At 36.8% G+C, this 17,159-nt stretch overlaps 1 protein-coding gene across 1 annotated transcript in view; it reads left to right on the top strand.

Annotated features, from left to right (window-relative positions):
- The first annotated feature begins 14,123 nt into the window (after positions 1 to 14,123).
- LOC143441871 (rho GTPase-activating protein 20-like) overlaps positions 14,124 to 17,159 on the top strand; it is a 43,053-nt gene continuing 40,017 nt past the window's right edge. Inside the window, exon 1 of the mRNA XM_076932078.1 lies at positions 14,124 to 14,233. The gene's annotated coding sequence lies outside the window, so the exon portion shown is untranslated. The remainder of the gene's footprint in view (positions 14,234 to 17,159) is intronic.

Genomic DNA, 17,159 nt, shown 5'->3' with positions numbered 1-17,159 from the left:
ATATTTTGCCATATTATTTGTTACAATTAGTTTCACTCACCATATTTATTTTATGTTGTGTAATGCATAGTCTTTTCTTAAGGCTTCAAGTGTATTTTAATAAGGTGATGCTGCATTACTACTTCATTTCTCAGAAAAATTTTCAAATTGAAGGTAACAGGAACAAATCTTAGTCCACCAATAAAAATGGACAGTGTTAACTACCTAAGATTGGTAAGACTAAGAGCTACTGTCAGACCTTCAACTCACAGCAACCCTGTTCCCAAGATTTTACTAGTGCTATCCAGATAAGCTGTGAACAGCAACATCTAAGACACTTAAGTATAGTCCTTATCCAAGAAAAAGATGGAGGCAAGTTAACACAAGAGTTTTTGTTGTTGTTGTTTTTTTTTAAGATACACTAAAATGAAAATCTCTGAGAGCACATGTCTTCTTTAGGACATGAAAGGGTCTGTATGAGATGTAACAGAACTGTATGTATGCTGAAACCTCTGTGCACCTATGACTGAGTTCTTACCTAGGAGTGAATGGAGGATTGGGGCTATTTCAGAGAGAGAGAGAGAGGGAGAGAGAGAGAGAGAGAGAGAGAGAGAGAGAGAGAGAGAGAGAGAGAGAGAGACCACAAAGGAAGGATGAAGGGAGGGAGAGAGGGAGACACAGAGAAAGGGAGGGAGCAAAGGAAGGAGGGAGGGAGGGAGGGAGGAGAGAGAGAGAGAGAGAGAGAGAGAGAGAGAGAGAGAGAGAGAGAGTATGATCAAGACAAATGGAGCTCTGAGTCCATTTTCCTATGGTTCTCCAGGCCCTCAACAATCAATCAATATACTTCAGGAATGCACCAGAGGGACTTGATAATGCACAGTACCACAGACTTTGACTTGTTAAACACCACCCCTCCCTTGCCCCTCTGCCTTCAAGCTTACTCCCTAGAGTAGCACAAGCAGGGACACCCTATGTATTGGGAAGAACCTCTAACACTTTTCCAGGGTAGAATTCTGGCTAGTCCAAAAAGTTCCCTTCTTTTTAAGGGCTGCAGGAAACTAAACAATGCAACTTTATCTAATATTGGCAGCATTTATTTGGAGCAAATTCAGCTCCTGGAGCTGGATGGTTGAGTGAAGGAGGAGTTCTACCAATTGCTCTAATTCCTTCCATTGTTGCAGCTTGACTGAAATGTTTGGTTATTGGTGGGGTCAATCCCAGGGTCCCATCAGGCATTATATCGGCAGATCCTGGAGGAGCTGGAGTACCATGTGGCACAGGAACAGGGGACATTTCACCCCTATTGTTTATGTCCATATCTCCTCCCATAGCCATCTGGCCCATCTGTATCTCTTGTTCTCTCATCAGGGAAGGTTCCCTTGAATCCTTCCTGCTGTTTTCTCATCATTTCTTCTTCTTGTCACTGCATCTCTTCCTCATGGCGCCTGCATGCCTCTTCATGCCTGAGCATTGCATATTCTTATCTATTATAATAAAGTTTATTAAACTATATTATTGATTAGACTCCAATGTTCCTGACTCATAATTCTACATAGTCTTTGCAAAATGGCATTTTCAGGATTCTCCTCTACCTCTGTTACTCAGGCACCTGTATTCATGTGACAGATCCACTAGAATCACTTATTAATTTTTCAAAACTACATTCAAAATAACGTTTTAAGTACTGCTCAAGCAATGGAAGTTGGAGGGATTTTTTTGACCAAATACTTCCAGATTCTCACCATAAAACAGTACCCATGGCTAAGACTCAACTATTTAGTAGTACAATTAAATCAGACTCACTCTTGTGCATGGTAGCAACACGTTTCTTGCAAGAAATTATATTCCCATTTCTGTGAAAAGGTACTGTAGAAAGTTATTTCCATTATGAAAATATAGCTCATTATTTGAGGGCTTGTGTATACAGGAGTTCTGATGTCAGGAGGTTGGAGCTAGTGAAGTCATTCTAGTTGAGAAGCAGAGGATGATGAATGTTCATATTCAGTGAGCTGCTTTTTTTAATACATTCCAGGAACCGTGCCTAAGGAATAGTACAGCGCAGTTATACCATTTGTTTGCCCACATCAGTTTCTTAAGCATAGGCAGAAACTAATGACATTAAATATGCCCAGAGAGTTGTGCCCAGAATCCTTTGTGATAGATACAGTTCTAAATAAAATTCCATTGACTATCAACAATAATCATCACATGATAAAACTAGATGTGAATGACAGTTCCAAGAATATAGGAATGTCCTGAAATCATAGTTCAGTGACTGAAGCAATTGAAATACAGGATTTGTGACAAGAATTAGGGTCATCACTTCTTATATTAACAAAACAAAACTAGGTATTGTAGCACAAGCATTTCTAAACTAGAAGCTTCTGTGTGGAGATGGGATTTGCAGATCAGAACTGATAGATATTCCTGGCAGGTAGTTCAGTAGTAAACAAAAGAGAACCTGTATCAAAAAGAGATAGGAAAAGACCAATACTTGACTCTGTCCTCTAACATAAATAAGCTCAAAGCTCTAAGTATATTGACACTGACCTGCATATCATTCAGAAACAGATAGAAACACACACATGCACACACAATCACACAGATCATATACATTTGCATGGTTTGTCTTCCTAGAAATGGTCTGTGATACAAACTAGAGATATGGAAATCGTAGAGAAACCCCCAGTAAAGAAATTCTTAACTATCACATTATTTTTAGAACCCTCCTGCACTTCCATTAATATAAATTCTAAATGTTTCTTTTATTGCTATTTTAATTTTTTATTGAAAATTGAATTATAGCACTGTGCCCTCCCTTTTCTCCCTTCAGTCCATTGCATGCGCCCCACATTCAAATTCATTGTTTCAATATTATTATACCTGTGTGTTTACTTGTTTATGTTAGTATCTATAAAACTCTAAATACAACTTCAGTCCACCTTTTTGTGTTTATGATATGGCTTTCCAAGGTTAGCAGTCTTCATTGGACAATCCATTAGAGTATCACCTGTAGAAAAGGCTAATATTCTGTCTGCCAGCTTCAGTTACTTGTAATATTTTGACACATGCCACTTGCATTAAAATTGCATTAATATTGCCATCATTTTGCTTTTGCACCCATTTTCTGAGACCTCAAAACAGCCTTTCCGGTGTGCTGGCTCTTATACTCTTTGTAGTCCCGCTTCTGTAGTGTTCCCTGAGGTATACACACTGGTGCTATGATGTACATGTATTCACTGGTGCTGCATTTCCTATAATCCACTGATCTCATCATTGTGTCCAGTTTTTGTGGTGGTCTCGATTTTTTGTACAAAGAGGCTGCTATGGTGAGGATTGATGTCTTCACTTTTTTGTCAGTGCAAGAATAATTTTTAGAATGCTTGTGGAAGGAATTGAGCTGATCTAGTAAACTTATCTGATAAACTTTCATGTCCACGACATTACTAGCTTCAAAAATCAGACTAGATTTATACTGCTGGCCATGATTTCTTTCAATCCCTTTGAGTGCAATCCTTCCAATTGATAATGTATTTCAAATTTCTTCCCCCAAAATACTGATGTTTCACCTAGCCTTTTGCTTTCTCTCAGGTTTAAGGGGTTGAGTGCCTTTTGCCAAATAAATCTTACAGGGCTGTCTCTGAATTCAACTGATTCTAGCAGGATATGAATTAGAAGCCTCTAACTTGAAGTTGAGTTTCTCTGGTACATAAAACAGTAGGCAAGTTGACATGCTAGGGAAGTAATTATTTGTACCTGCCAACCTGCAACACCTATAAAGTATGACAATAATTAGGACAGCCAGGTATCAGAATAGGTGCAATAAGTGACACCTCCATGTCAGTGGTATCCAAGAGGCCTTTTTAAAGACTTAATTTTATTTTCTTTACCTCATGGTTGAACATAGTTTTGAGTCTTTCATTTGGTTTCTCAGGAAAAAAAAAAGTTATTCTGAAGAGCCCAGTAATGGTCAACCATTTATGCCTTATTTGTTTGTAGGATTATCTCATTCAGGACCACTTACTTGAGTAAGCCACACATTTTCACTCCTCTCTGACAAGAGAAATTCATAAAATATAAAATAAATAAGATAAAACTAAAATATAAAATTGCTTCCTTTTGTGTCTAGTTTTATTTTCTACTTTCCATGTCTTCAGTTTGCCTTAATGAACTATTGTCTGAAATGTTTAGAATTGAAATTTCTAGTAATAAAAACGTGCTTACCTCTAACTTCTCTTTGGGGACCCCATGATCAGTTCAATGGTTAGCCTTGAGCATCCACCTCTGTATATACCAGTCACTGGCAGACTCTCAGGAGACAGGTATATCAGGCTCTTGTAAGCATGCACTTCCTGGCATCTACAACAGTGTCTGCATTAGGTGACTGCACATAGGTTGGATCCCCACTTGGCCCAGTCTCTGTTCCACACTTTGTCTTCTTATTTCTTCCTGTGAGTATTTTGTTACTCTTTCTAAGAAGGACTGATGCACCCCAACTTTGGTCTTTCTTCTTCTTGAGCTTCATGTGGTCTGAGAGTTGTATCTTGGGAATTTTGAGCTTTTTTGGCTAATATCCAATTATCAGTGAGTGCATACCATGTGTGTTCTTTTGTGGTTGGTTTACCTCACTCAGGAGGATATTTTCTACTTCCATCCATTTGCCTAAACATTTCATGAATTCATTTTTTAATAGTTGACTGGTACTCCATATAAAAATGTAGCACATTTTCTGTGTCCATTCCTCTGTTGAAAGACATCTGGGTTCTTTCAGCTTCTGGCTATTGTAAAGTAGGCTGCTGTGAACATAGTGGAGCATGTGTCCTTTTTTATATGTTGGAGCATGTTTTGGGTATATGCCCATGAGTGGTATAGATGTGTCCTCAGGTAATGCTATGTCCAATTTTCTGAGGAATCACCAGACTGATTTCAAGAGTGGTTGTACCAGCTAACAGTCTCACCAACAATGGAGGAGTGTTCCTCTTTCCCCACATCTTTGCCAGCATCTGCTGTCACCTGAGTTTTTGATCTTAGCCATTCTGACTGGTGTGAGGTGAAATCTCAAAGTTGTTTTGATTTGCTTTAGGTACTAATTGGCCATTAGAGTTTCTCATTTGAGAATTCTTTGTTTAGCTCTGTACCCCATTATTTAATAGGGTTATTTGAATATCTGGAGTCTAATTACTTGATATCTTTGTATATCTTGGATATCAGCCCTCTATCAGATATAGGATTGGTAAAGATATTTTCCCAATCTGATAGTTGCCAATTTGTCCCATTGACAATGTCCATTGCCTTACAGAAGCTTTGCAATTTTATGAGGTTCATTTGTCAATTCTTGATCTTAGAGCATAAGTCATTGGTGTTCTGTTCAGGAACTTTTCCCCTTTGCCCAGGTATGCTAGTGTCTTCCCATCTTCTCTTCTATTAGTTTCAGTGTACCTGATTTTATGTGAAGGTCCTTTATCCACTTGGACTTGAGCATTGTACAAGGAGATAAGAATGGATCAATTTTCATTCTTCTACATGCTGATCTCCAGTTAAACCAGCACCACTTGTTGAAAACGCTGTCCTTTTTCTACTGGAAAGTTTTTTCTCCTTTTTCAAAGATCAAGTGGCCATATGTGTGTTGGTTTATTTCCAGGTTTTCAATTATGTTCTAATTCATTGTCCTGCCTGTCCTGTACCCATACTATGCAGGTTTTGTTTTGTTTTTGATTTGTTTTTTTTTTTTTTTTTTTTTTTTTTTTTTTTTTTTTATCATTATTGCTCTACAGTATATCTTGAGGTCAGGTTTGGTGATTCCCTTAGAAGTTCTTTTATTGTTGAGAATAATTCTTGCTATCCTGAGTTTTTTTTTGTTATTCTAAATGAATTTGCAAATTACTCTTTCTAACACTGTGAAGATTTGTGTTGGAATTTTGATGGGGATTATTACATTGAATCTGTAGACTACTTTAGGAAAAATAGCCATTTTTACTGTATTAATCATGCCAATCCATGAGCAGGGAGATCTTTCCATCTTCTGAGATCTGTTTCAATTTCTTTCTTTAGAGACTTGAAATTCTTGTACACAGCTCTTTCACTTGCTTGGTAACACTCACACCAAGGTACGTTAAATTATTTGTGACTATGATGAAAGGTGTCATTTCCCTAATTTCTTTCTCAGCCTGTTTATCCTTTGAATAGAGGAAGGCTACTGATTTGTTTGAGTTGATTTTATATCCAGCCACTTTGCTGAAGTTGTTTATTCTGTTTAGGAATTTTCTGGTTGAAGGTTAGAGGTCACTTAAGTATCCTATCATATAATCTGCAAACAGTGATGTATTGATTTTTTTTTTTCTATTTGTAACTCTTTAGCTTTCTTTTGTTGTCTAATTGCTCTGGCTAAGATTTCCAACACTATATTGAATAGGTAGAAAGAGAGTGGGCAGCCTAGTCTAGTCCCTGATTTTAGTGGGATTGCTTTCATTTTCTCTTAATTTAGTTTGATGTTGGCTACTGGCTTGCTGTATATTGCTTTTATTATGTTTAGGTATGGGCCTTGAATTCCTGATTTTTCTAAGACTTTTACCTTGAAGAGGTGTTGAATTTTGTCAACTGCTTTCTCAGCATCTAGTGAGATGATAATGTGGTGTTTTTCTTTGAGTTTGTTTATATAGTGGATTATGTTGATGGATTCCTGTATATTGAATCATCCCTGCATTCCTGTGATAAAGCCTACTTGATCAGGTTGGGTGATTGTTTTGATGTGTTATTGAATATTTTTGCAATATTCATAAGGGAGAATGGTCAGATGTTCTCTTTCTTTTTTGGTCATTTTGTGTTTTAGGTATGAGCATAATTATGGCTTCATAGGACCAAATGTGTAGTGTTCCTGCTGTTTGTATTTTGTGGAATATTTTCTGGAGAATTGGTATTAGGACTTTGAAGGTCTGATAGAGTTCTTAACTAATACCATCAGGTCCTTGGCTTTTAGTGACTCGTATTAGTTCAGGCATTATGGGAATGTTTACATGGTTTATCTTATTCTGATTTCACTTTGGTACCTGATATCTGTCTAGAAAATTGTCCACTTCATCCAGATTTTCCAGTTTTGTTCAGTATAGGCTTTTGTAGTAGGATCTGTTGATTTTTTGAATTTTCTAAGCTTCTTTTGTTATGTCTCTTATTTCATTCCGGATTTTATTAATTTGGATACTGGCTCTGTCCTCTGGTTAGTCTGGCAAAGGGCTTATTTATCTTGTTGATTTTCTCAAAGAACCAGTTCATAGTTTTGTTTATTCTTTATATAGTTTTTTTGTTTGTTTGTTTGTTTCTAATTGGTTGATTTGAGACCTGAGTTTGATTATTTCTTGACATCTACTCTACTTGCAAGTATTTGCTTCTTTTTGTTCCAGAGCTTTCAGGTTTGTTGTCAAGCTGCTAGTCTATGCTGTCTACAGTTTCTTTTTGTAGGCACTCAGAGCTATGAGTTTTCCTCTTAGCACTGCTTACATTTTGTCCCACAACGTTTTGGTATGATGTGCCTTCATTTTCATTAAATTCTAAGAAGTCTTTAATTTAGTAATTTCTTCCTTGATGAAATTATCATTGAGTGGTGCATTGTTCAGTTTTCAAGTGTAGGTGGGTTGTCTAGTGTTTTGTTGTTGTTGTTATTGTTTTTTTGTTGTTGTTGTTGAATACCAGTGTTAGTCAATTGTGATCTGTTGGGATGCATTGGATTATTTCAATCTTCTTGTATCTTTTGAGGCCTGTTTTAAGACCAATTATATGTTCTATTTTGGCAAAGGTACCATGAATCAGGTGCTGAGAAGAAGGTATTTTCTTTTGTTTTAGGATGTAATGTTCTATAGATAGCTATTAAATCCATTCTGTTCATAACTTTTGTTAGTTTCACTGTGTTCTATCTAGTTTCTGTTTCCATGATCTGTCCATTTCTAAGAGGGGGGTGTTGAAGTGTGCCACTATTATTGTGTGAGGTGCAATGTGTGTTTTGAACTTTAGTAATTTTTTTGTTATTGTGGGTGCCCTTGCCTTTGGAGCATAGATGTTTAGAATTGAGAGTTCATCTTGGTAAATTTTTTTCCTTTGCTGAGTATGAAGTGTCCTTCCTTATGTTTTTTGATAACTTTTGGTTGAAAGTCGATTTTTGTTGATATTTGAATGAGTATTCCAGCTTGTTTCTTGGGTCCCTTTGCTTGGAAAATTGTTTTTCCAGCCTTTTACTCTGAGGGAGTGTCTTTCTTTGTCTCTGAAGTGAGTTTCCTGTATGCAGGAAAATGTTGGGTCCTGTTAATTTATCCAGTCCCTTAGTGTATGTCTTTTTATTGGGGAATTGAGTCTATAGATGTTAAGAGATATTAAGGAAAAGTGATTGTTGCTTCCTATTATTTTTGTTATCAGAGGTGGAATTATGTTTGTGAGCCTATCTTCTTTTGGGTTTATTGGAAGAAGGTTACTTTCTTGCTTTTTCTAGGGTGTAATTTACCTTGTGTTGGAGTTTTCTATAGATTATACTTTGTAGAGCCTCATTTATGGAAAGATATTGTGTAAATTTGGTTTTGTCATAGAACATGTTGGTTTATCCATCTTTGTTAATTTAGAGGTTTTTCTGGGTATAGTAGCCTAGGCTGGAGTTTGTGTTCTCTTAGGGTCTGTATGACATCTGTCCAGGATCTTCTGGCTTTTATGGTCTCTGGTAGAAGTCTGGTGAAATTCTGATAGATCTGTACTATCTGATATATCTTGTCTTACTGACTGGTGTTTTGATCATTATGTGATAGGAAGTATTCCCTTTCTGGTCTAGTCTACTTGGATTTCAGTAGGCTACTTGTATGTTCATGGGCATCTCTTTCTTTAGGTTAGGGAATTTTTCTCCTATAATTGTGTTGAAGATATTTACTGGGCATTTAAGTTGGGAATCTTCACTCTCTTCTATACCTATTATCCTTAGGTTTGGTTTGCTGGATTCCTGGAATATATTGCGTCCTGGATTTGCTGTATGTTTTGGGTTAGGAGCATTTTGCATTTTCTTTAACATTTGTGTCAATGTTTTCTATGGTATCTTCTGTAGCAGAGATTCTCTCTTCTATCTGTTGTATTCTGTTGGTGATGCTTGCATCTGTGCCTCCTGATCTCTTTCCTAGGTTTTCTATCTGCAGGGTAGTCTCCCTTTGTGAATTCCTTATTGTTTCTGCTTCCAGTTTTAGATCCTGGATGGTTTTCTTCAATTTCTTCGCCTGTTTTATTGTGTTTCTTATAATTCCTCAAAAAAAGTTTTGTGTTTCCTCTTAAAGGGCTTCTACAAGATTTACCTGTGTTCTTCCATGTTTCTTTGAGGGAATTATTTATGTCCTTGTTGAAGTCTTCTATCATCATCATGAGAGGTGATTTTAAAACAGAATCTTTGTTTTCTTGTGTGATGGAGGTATCCAGGACTTGCTATGGTGGGAGAACTGAGTTCTGATTATGCCACATAACCTTGGTTGCTGTTGCTTATGTTCCTGGGTGTGCCTTTTGCCATCTGCTTTTCTGTAGGACTACATGCACTTAATGTCTTTGATTGACACCTGTCTGTCCAGTTATCTTGGTTGTGTCAGAACTCCTCAGAGTCTAGCTGTCTCTGGGATCCTGAAATCCAGGTGTGACCAAGCTCCTGCGATCCTGTGATCCTATGATCCTATGTTTCTGAGTGTGTTAGAGCTCCTGGGAGTCCAACTACCCCTGGGTGTTGTGGAAGTGGGTCCAGAGCTGCCACCCAAAGTCTGCTCAGGGCACTAGTGCAGACCAAAAGGAACCTGTGCCACTGGCCAGGTTGGGGTTCTTGAGTCCCTGGGTGTTCAAGATGTCCCAGTTGCTCTCTGTTTGGAACAGGTTTTACAGCCTCCTCACATATGATCTTAGGTATGTTAGATCTCCTGGGAGTCCATACTCCTCTGGGTGTTGTGGGATTAAGTGCACAGCTGGCAGCCAAGGTCAGCGGAAGGCACCAGAGCTGACCAGAAAGCAATGAGAGTGCTTTGATTTTGGGCATCTCTGTCTGGGCTGAGGAAAATGAAAATAAAAACTGTTATGAGATTCTATCTTCCAATAGTCAGAATGTCCAAGATTAGTAAAAGCAAAGGGTCTCAAAATTATAGCAAGGATGATGGGAAAAGCAAATGACTTATTTGCTGTTGGTAGGAGTGAACACTGGAAGAGTCTTTGTGAAATTCAATGTGGAGTTTTCACAAAAGGAAGAAAATAAAAAATGCTAAATAAATAAAATAACAGCAATACCAATATTGGGACTATGCAATTGATACTCTATCTTACTAGACATGTATACTTACACATATTCAGTTCTGTTTCATTTATAATAGCTAGAGGTGGGATACTGTCTAGGTGGATCTCACCTGAAGTATAGGTAGTAACAACACGTCACATTTACAAAATCAAACAGTATTCATCTACTAAGAAAAATGAAATCATGATATTTGCAGGTAATTGGGAAACACTAGGAAAAAAACCTGCATAAAGTAGCTGTGATGTTGGCATGAAAATTGCCCAAGGTATCTTCTCTGCTTGTGTTTTGAGACAGGAAGGATACAGCTTAATTTACACCTACAGAATTTGCACATAGAGGAGAAATCCATGTTCTTTTACAGAAATAGTACAGTGTCACTAGTAAATGTTGCTACAAACCAAGGGATAAGCCAACATAATGAATGCATTACAAATATGTTCCAAAAGCATTGAACTAGATATAAATTTTGATGGCCGATTTAACTTATTCCAAATGTGACAAAGTTGGATAAATTTTGACAAAGATATTGTATATTATTCTAATGTATTATACAAGTAAAAGACTCAATTTTCTAAAAAGAGTTTTGCTATTGAGTTATATATAGAAACAGAGAATCCTGTAGATATATGCATAATTAACCCTAAAAAACCTCTATCAAAAAATATTTATTACAAATATATATTAAAATATGAAAGAAGAAAGCAACATATTCTCATTTATGCATCAATGCATGATAGGATTACCTCAAGTATATTATGTAAGTACAAAATTAAGAACTGATAACCAAGGCTGAAAATTTGTTGAGAATAAGTATTACAAGGCAACTCAAATTACAAATTTATTAAAGGGGATAAGCAGATGTTGCAACATTCATGCAAATATGACAATTTTAAATGGCTATTTAGAAAACCTCATCTTTATCTTTTTTCCTTTTTTAATTAGATATTTTCTTTATTTACATTTCAATTTTTATTCTCTTTCCCAATTTCCTCCCAGAAGCTTCCTATTATTTTCAACCTGTATTTGCTTCTATGAGGGTGTTTTCTCAGACACCATTCCACTTCTGCCTCCAAGCTCTGGAATTTCCCTACACTGGGGCATCAAGCCTTCACAGGATGAATGGCTCCTCCTCCCATTGATGCCTTGCAAGGTCACATTCTGCTACATATGCAGCTGGAGTCACAGGTCCCTCCATGTGTACTCTCTTGTTGGTGGTTTAGTCTCTGGGATCCCTAGAGTGTCTGGCAGGATGGAACCAGAAAATATCATCCTGAGTGAGGTAACCCAATCACAAAAGAACAACATGGTATGCACTCACTGATAAGTGTATATTAGCCCAAAAGCTTGGAATACCCAGACCACACGAAGTTCAAGAAGAATGAAGACCAAAGAGTGGATGCTTCAGTCCTTCTTAGAAGGGGGAACAAAATACTCAAAAGGAAGAAATACAGAGAAAAATGTGGAACAGAGCCTGAAGTGAAGCCCACCAAAGAATGCCAAAACTGGGGATCCACTCCATGTACAGACACTGAACACAGACACTAGTGCAGATGCCTAGAAGTGCTTGCTGACAGGAGCCTGATAGAACTCTCTCCTGAGAGGCTCTGCCATAGAAGCAGATGCTCAAAGCCTACATTTGAAATAAGCATGGAGTCCCTAGTGGAGGAGTCAGCGAAAGGACTGAAGGAGCTGAAATGTTTTGCAAACACACAGGAAGGACAACAGTGTCAACGAAACTCATTTTTATCTTCACATTATTGACTAAAATTTCTTTGATATAGTTCATAAAGCAATGGTTGCAAAAGGATATAGGTAACCACTTCTTTATAGGATAGTGATGCCCTTGTAATTCATATCCAGAGTGAAATGACTCATTCTTTCCAGAGCTCACTTTTAATTTTATCATTGGAACTTCTAGTGTTATCAATTCTAAGATACTAATCAAATTTATAAAAATGTGTATGAAGTACATTTCATAATATATAAGAGAATCAGTATAACTAAAAGGTGAATTGACATTGAAAATCTTGTTTCTGTTACAATACTCATGCATTTTATTACTAGACCTTATACACACTTTCAAATCTTAATACCATCTCTGCAACTTCTTGTTTGTGTTACCAAGGTTCTATTATGTTAAAAAAACTAAAACCACTTGAGGAATAAGGTTTATTTCAGCTGACTTTTGCAGTCCAGCATGACAGAATGTCAGTACAAGAACTCAAAAACAAGAAACTGGAGGCAGCAGCTTAAGTAGAGACTATGGCAGGATACTGTTAATTGAGCTAAAACCTGATTATCTCATTGACATCAGATAAGGCCATCCTCTGCTACCTATGTATCTAGAGGCATGGCTCCCTCCAAGTCTACAGTTCCATAAGTGGTTAGCTTTTGGAAACTCAGGGTGGTCCAGTTAGTTGATACTCTTCTTCCTATTGAGTTGCAAATCCCTTCAGTTCCTTCAGTTCATCCAATATAATATGCAATAATTGAAAGATATTAACTTTTAAAGATACTCTGGAAATTTAAAGACAATATTTTAGAGAGGGTCAACTTTGTAAATGACTCATGTATTTTAAAAAGACAGGTCCTAAAATGTTTTGATTCATAGACTTAGGGAAAGGCACACAAGATTGCATCCTAGACAAATTATTATAGGAAATACATGTCTTGCCAAGATGGAATATGTGAAGAAAGGCCAATGGTAGATTTTGGTGTGGGTACAGCCTGAGATGCAGTGGAAATCCCAGCTTCTCTTAGAACCAATTATCAGGAGAGGACCACAGGAATAGCAGAAGCTGTGGATTGAGCTGCCTATGCTTGGGAGATGAATGGCAAAGCAACAGAAGTACACTTGTCTGGGCATTACAAAGACCAGTAGTTCCAGAGTTGCAGATGTTAAATATTAAGCCATTACTCTTTTGGATTTGGGATTTATTATGATTATGACTGTGCCTTTTCTCTAGCTTTTAAAGGAAGAGACTAAAAAATGTTTGCATGGGTTTGCCTCTGATACATTTTCGATATAAAGGGACATTGGATTTGTAAACATAGCATGGACTTTAAAAGTACTGATCACAGAGACTGTGGAACTAAGAGATATAATGTCTATATTATATTATTACTATCCTAATATGAAAGTTGGGGATGAACAAAAGAGGAAAGTCATGGATTTATGGAGATATCTGTGTTTCAGATTGACAGGAGATATATTTTTCTGTTTTGTTTTTCAAAATGACTGAAACTTGAATATGTCTATTCTGGGGAAATTTCAACCATGACATTGCCTTCATAAAATTGGCCTTTAGACTACTCTGCAGGGTAGAGTTTATTTTGGACAATAATTAATATAGGAAAGCCCAGAGAAGTATAATGGTGCCAATTCCAGGCAGGTGGGTCCTGGATTTGTAAAATACAAGTTGAACCAGAAATCAGGTGTATGCACCATTAACAGTACAAATTCATAATCTCTATTTTAGCTGCTGCCTCCAGTTTTTTGTTTTTAAGTTTTTGTATTGATATTCCTTCATGCTGGACTGCAAAAGTCAGCTGAAATGAACTTTATTCCTCAAGTGGTTTTAGTTTTAAACATAATAGAATCTTGGTAACACAAACAAGAAGTTGCAAAAATGGTATTACGATTTGAAAGTGTGTACAACTTTCATATACATATGTATGGTTGTTGAAATACATTATTCCTTATAATGTCTTATGTTTCAATGACTTTTAAAAAATAAATTTGAAAGTCCATAGGTATAAGGAGAGGCCATGCATGTGTCACTGTGTCAGATGGAATGAGCCATAGACTAATGACATCACAATGGCCATTCAGCCTGACTGCTGCAGAGGCCTCAGACTTCAGTGGTTTCCCTGCCAACTACAGTCACCAGTTTGGTGATCAGGAGTAGGAGGGCAAAATACAATTTTAAGTCTATTGACAATTTCTCCCTTCCAGGCTCCACGGAAAAGGTATCTTTATAAATAAGTTGATTCTCATGATAGACTTATTGTATCAGGAAGTGTTTTCTCTTCATTCCTACAGATCATATGAACTAACTCTCAGCTCAGCAGTGGTTGCTTGAAAAGGTAGTCATTTTAGGAATATTTATTATCAATCTTCTATAGAAACATTTCTGTGAGGAGAGCTATGCTTTGAGCATACATGAGAATGGTTTCTGTAAATCTTAAAAAATGATCTGTCAAAGTTATGAGGATTATTTTGTGTGCAACTCAATTGTTGTAACCACCCTGACTACAAAGATTTTTTTTTTTAAACAATTTGGTCTGACTTCTTTGGTAGACCCCAAATTTCTGGTTTTCTTCAAATTCTTATAGTTTCCAACAGATATTTTGTTGTTTCGAATATTTCTGAGTATTAGACCATTAGTTCCAATTAGACAGGTACTACTTTCCTGACATGTTCATTTATTTTCAATTTTGTTAATCATGAAATTGGGTTGGTATTATTTTTTAACTTATCAGAAATCATTGTTTGAAGTCTATGATGATAAGCCTTGTGTGCTGTTCCTCCTGACTCTGAATCTCATTGGTCTTAAATGCTTTCTACCTAAAAGCTGTTGTCTTTAGATATTCTTTGAAAGATGTATCATATGTTTTGGGCAGAGTGATATTTCCTTAGTGTTAATATTTTTATTTTATGAACTGGGTAGAGTAAAGACACCACAAAACAGTAGCTACTCTATTATTATAGGGAAGCAGGTTATTATGGATAAGATAAAAATGTTCAGAGGCATCTGGAAGTATTTACATCAGAGAGAAGCTAGGTTTTACGAATGCTGTCTCTGAAAGAATGGAGGATACCAGGGTAGAAAATTCGAGATAATTGGGAGAGAAACCTTGCCTTCATTAAAAGAATGGTAGTTTTATAACATTTTGGGAGTTAGCTCAATACAGAAGTTGATGGAGATGTTTTGAAAGAAACGTAAATGTAAGTGAGATATATAAGACTTGCTTTTACTCCCTGTTCAGTTAACAGGAGTAATCATTGTGGCTCTTGAAGATCCTGGTAGGAGTCACAAGTCAATGGATTGCCATATGTTTCTTTTGCCAGAGGCAAGGGAAATGACTCTTTTTCCTGAACAAGTCTTAATTTTTAAACTAATGTTTGGTAAATACTATTTTCAGTTTGGGGCTTTATGTTTGCTTGTTTCTTTTTTATTGGATATTTTCTTTATTTATGTTTCAAACATTATTTCCTTTCCTAGTGCCTTGCCCCGCAAAACTCCCTAACCCATCTTCTCTCCCCTTCTTCTATTGGGGTGTTCCCTGACCCACCCACCCATCCACTTACACCTGCCTCCCTGTCCTTGCATTAACCCACACTGGGGCATCAAGGCTTCATAGGACCTGAGTGAGGTAACCCATTCACAAAAGAACACACAAAGTATGCACTCACTGATAGGTGGATATTAGCCCAAATGCTCAGAAAACCCAAGATACAATTCACAGACCACTTGAAGCTCAAGAAGAAGGAAGGCCAAAGTATGGATACTTCAGTCCTTCTTAGAAAGAGGAACTCATGGGATCAAATAGGTAGACAAAATATAGAGTAAAGACTCTTTGTTTCTAATCAACAGTAATCCATCTATACTCTATCTTGAGACGGACCAAAATTGGCATTTAAGAACATTTGGACTCCCTGAGAAATAACTAGACTTAATCATTAGGAAAACTTGATTATTTTCTTGACATCAATATATGTTAGTTTACAAAGAGTTAAGGCATTTCAACACATACATTTCACTCACATTTTTTTCTTTACCATAATGTAATGTATCAGTCATTTGAAATAAGAATTATGCAGCAGAAAATCTATGAAGAACTTTACAGGTTGGTAGACTTTTGCTGTCTTAATTAGTACTGTATACTTGCACATATCAGTGAAACTCCACTGTTTTTAGAAGGCACAATTCATAAGTGTTCTTATTTACATGGTATTTCCATAGTATTTATTAAATACTATGTATTTAATTCTGAGATTCACAGATTATCTCCTATGTTGTTTCATTCCCAATTCATTTTGCCTGTAGGCTTTTTTGGCACTCATTTTTCATAATAATTTATTTTTTGTCATTCTTTTATTGGATATTTTATTTACACTTCAGATGCCATCCCCTTTCCCCATTCCCCACCCCTTAGAAAGCCCCTATCCCATGCCCTCTTTTCCTTTTTGCACTTATACATTTTTTAAATAATGTTAATCATAGGCTTTATAAGTTTGGGATTGTTCAATCAGAGGTGTAATCCACTGACAACCTAGATATAACAACTATCTTTGACTGGTGGAGATACATGAACATCTGCCTCCCTGTCTCTCCCCTCTTTCTCTCTCTCATCACCTAGCTTCTCCTCTCCTACTTCCCCTCCTCTCCTTACTCCTTCTCTTCCTCTCAGTACTCCACCCACCTAGCTCCTCCTACATATCACCCTTCCTGTTAAAATAAAACTTTTCTCTCAAAATACAATTAGAGCATAATTATGCCAATTTGTACCAGTGAGGTACAAGATAGTCCTAATACCCAGTCCATCATTTTGTTGACTAACCAGAACCTCTGTCATCTATCCTAACTAAAACTCTTAGTTCTGAACCTGGCGTTTTCCTTGGCTTTAGAATTAATGTCAGCTGAAGACCACCACTCAAATCTTTTCTCTCAAGGTAAATAGCCAGGATTGGCTATGAGGCTATAAGTTTTCAACCCCGTCAGAAATCCAGAATGACTGCTTTAACTATAATTGTGGGAAGCACAAAGCATAGCTTCTAAAACTTAGCGAATTATAGAAACCTCTGAACACCTGGACACTCCCTCCACTCCAAAACGATGATCTTTCCAAGACTTTTAATATGAAGGGATGTTGAATTTTGTCAAATGCTTTC

Source organism: Arvicanthis niloticus, chromosome 4, assembly GCF_011762505.2.
Source record: "Arvicanthis niloticus isolate mArvNil1 chromosome 4, mArvNil1.pat.X, whole genome shotgun sequence".
Classification (NCBI taxonomy): domain Eukaryota; kingdom Metazoa; phylum Chordata; class Mammalia; order Rodentia; family Muridae; genus Arvicanthis; species Arvicanthis niloticus.
Note: the sequence above shows the minus strand (reverse complement) of the source record. Positions and strands in the feature narration are given on the sequence as shown.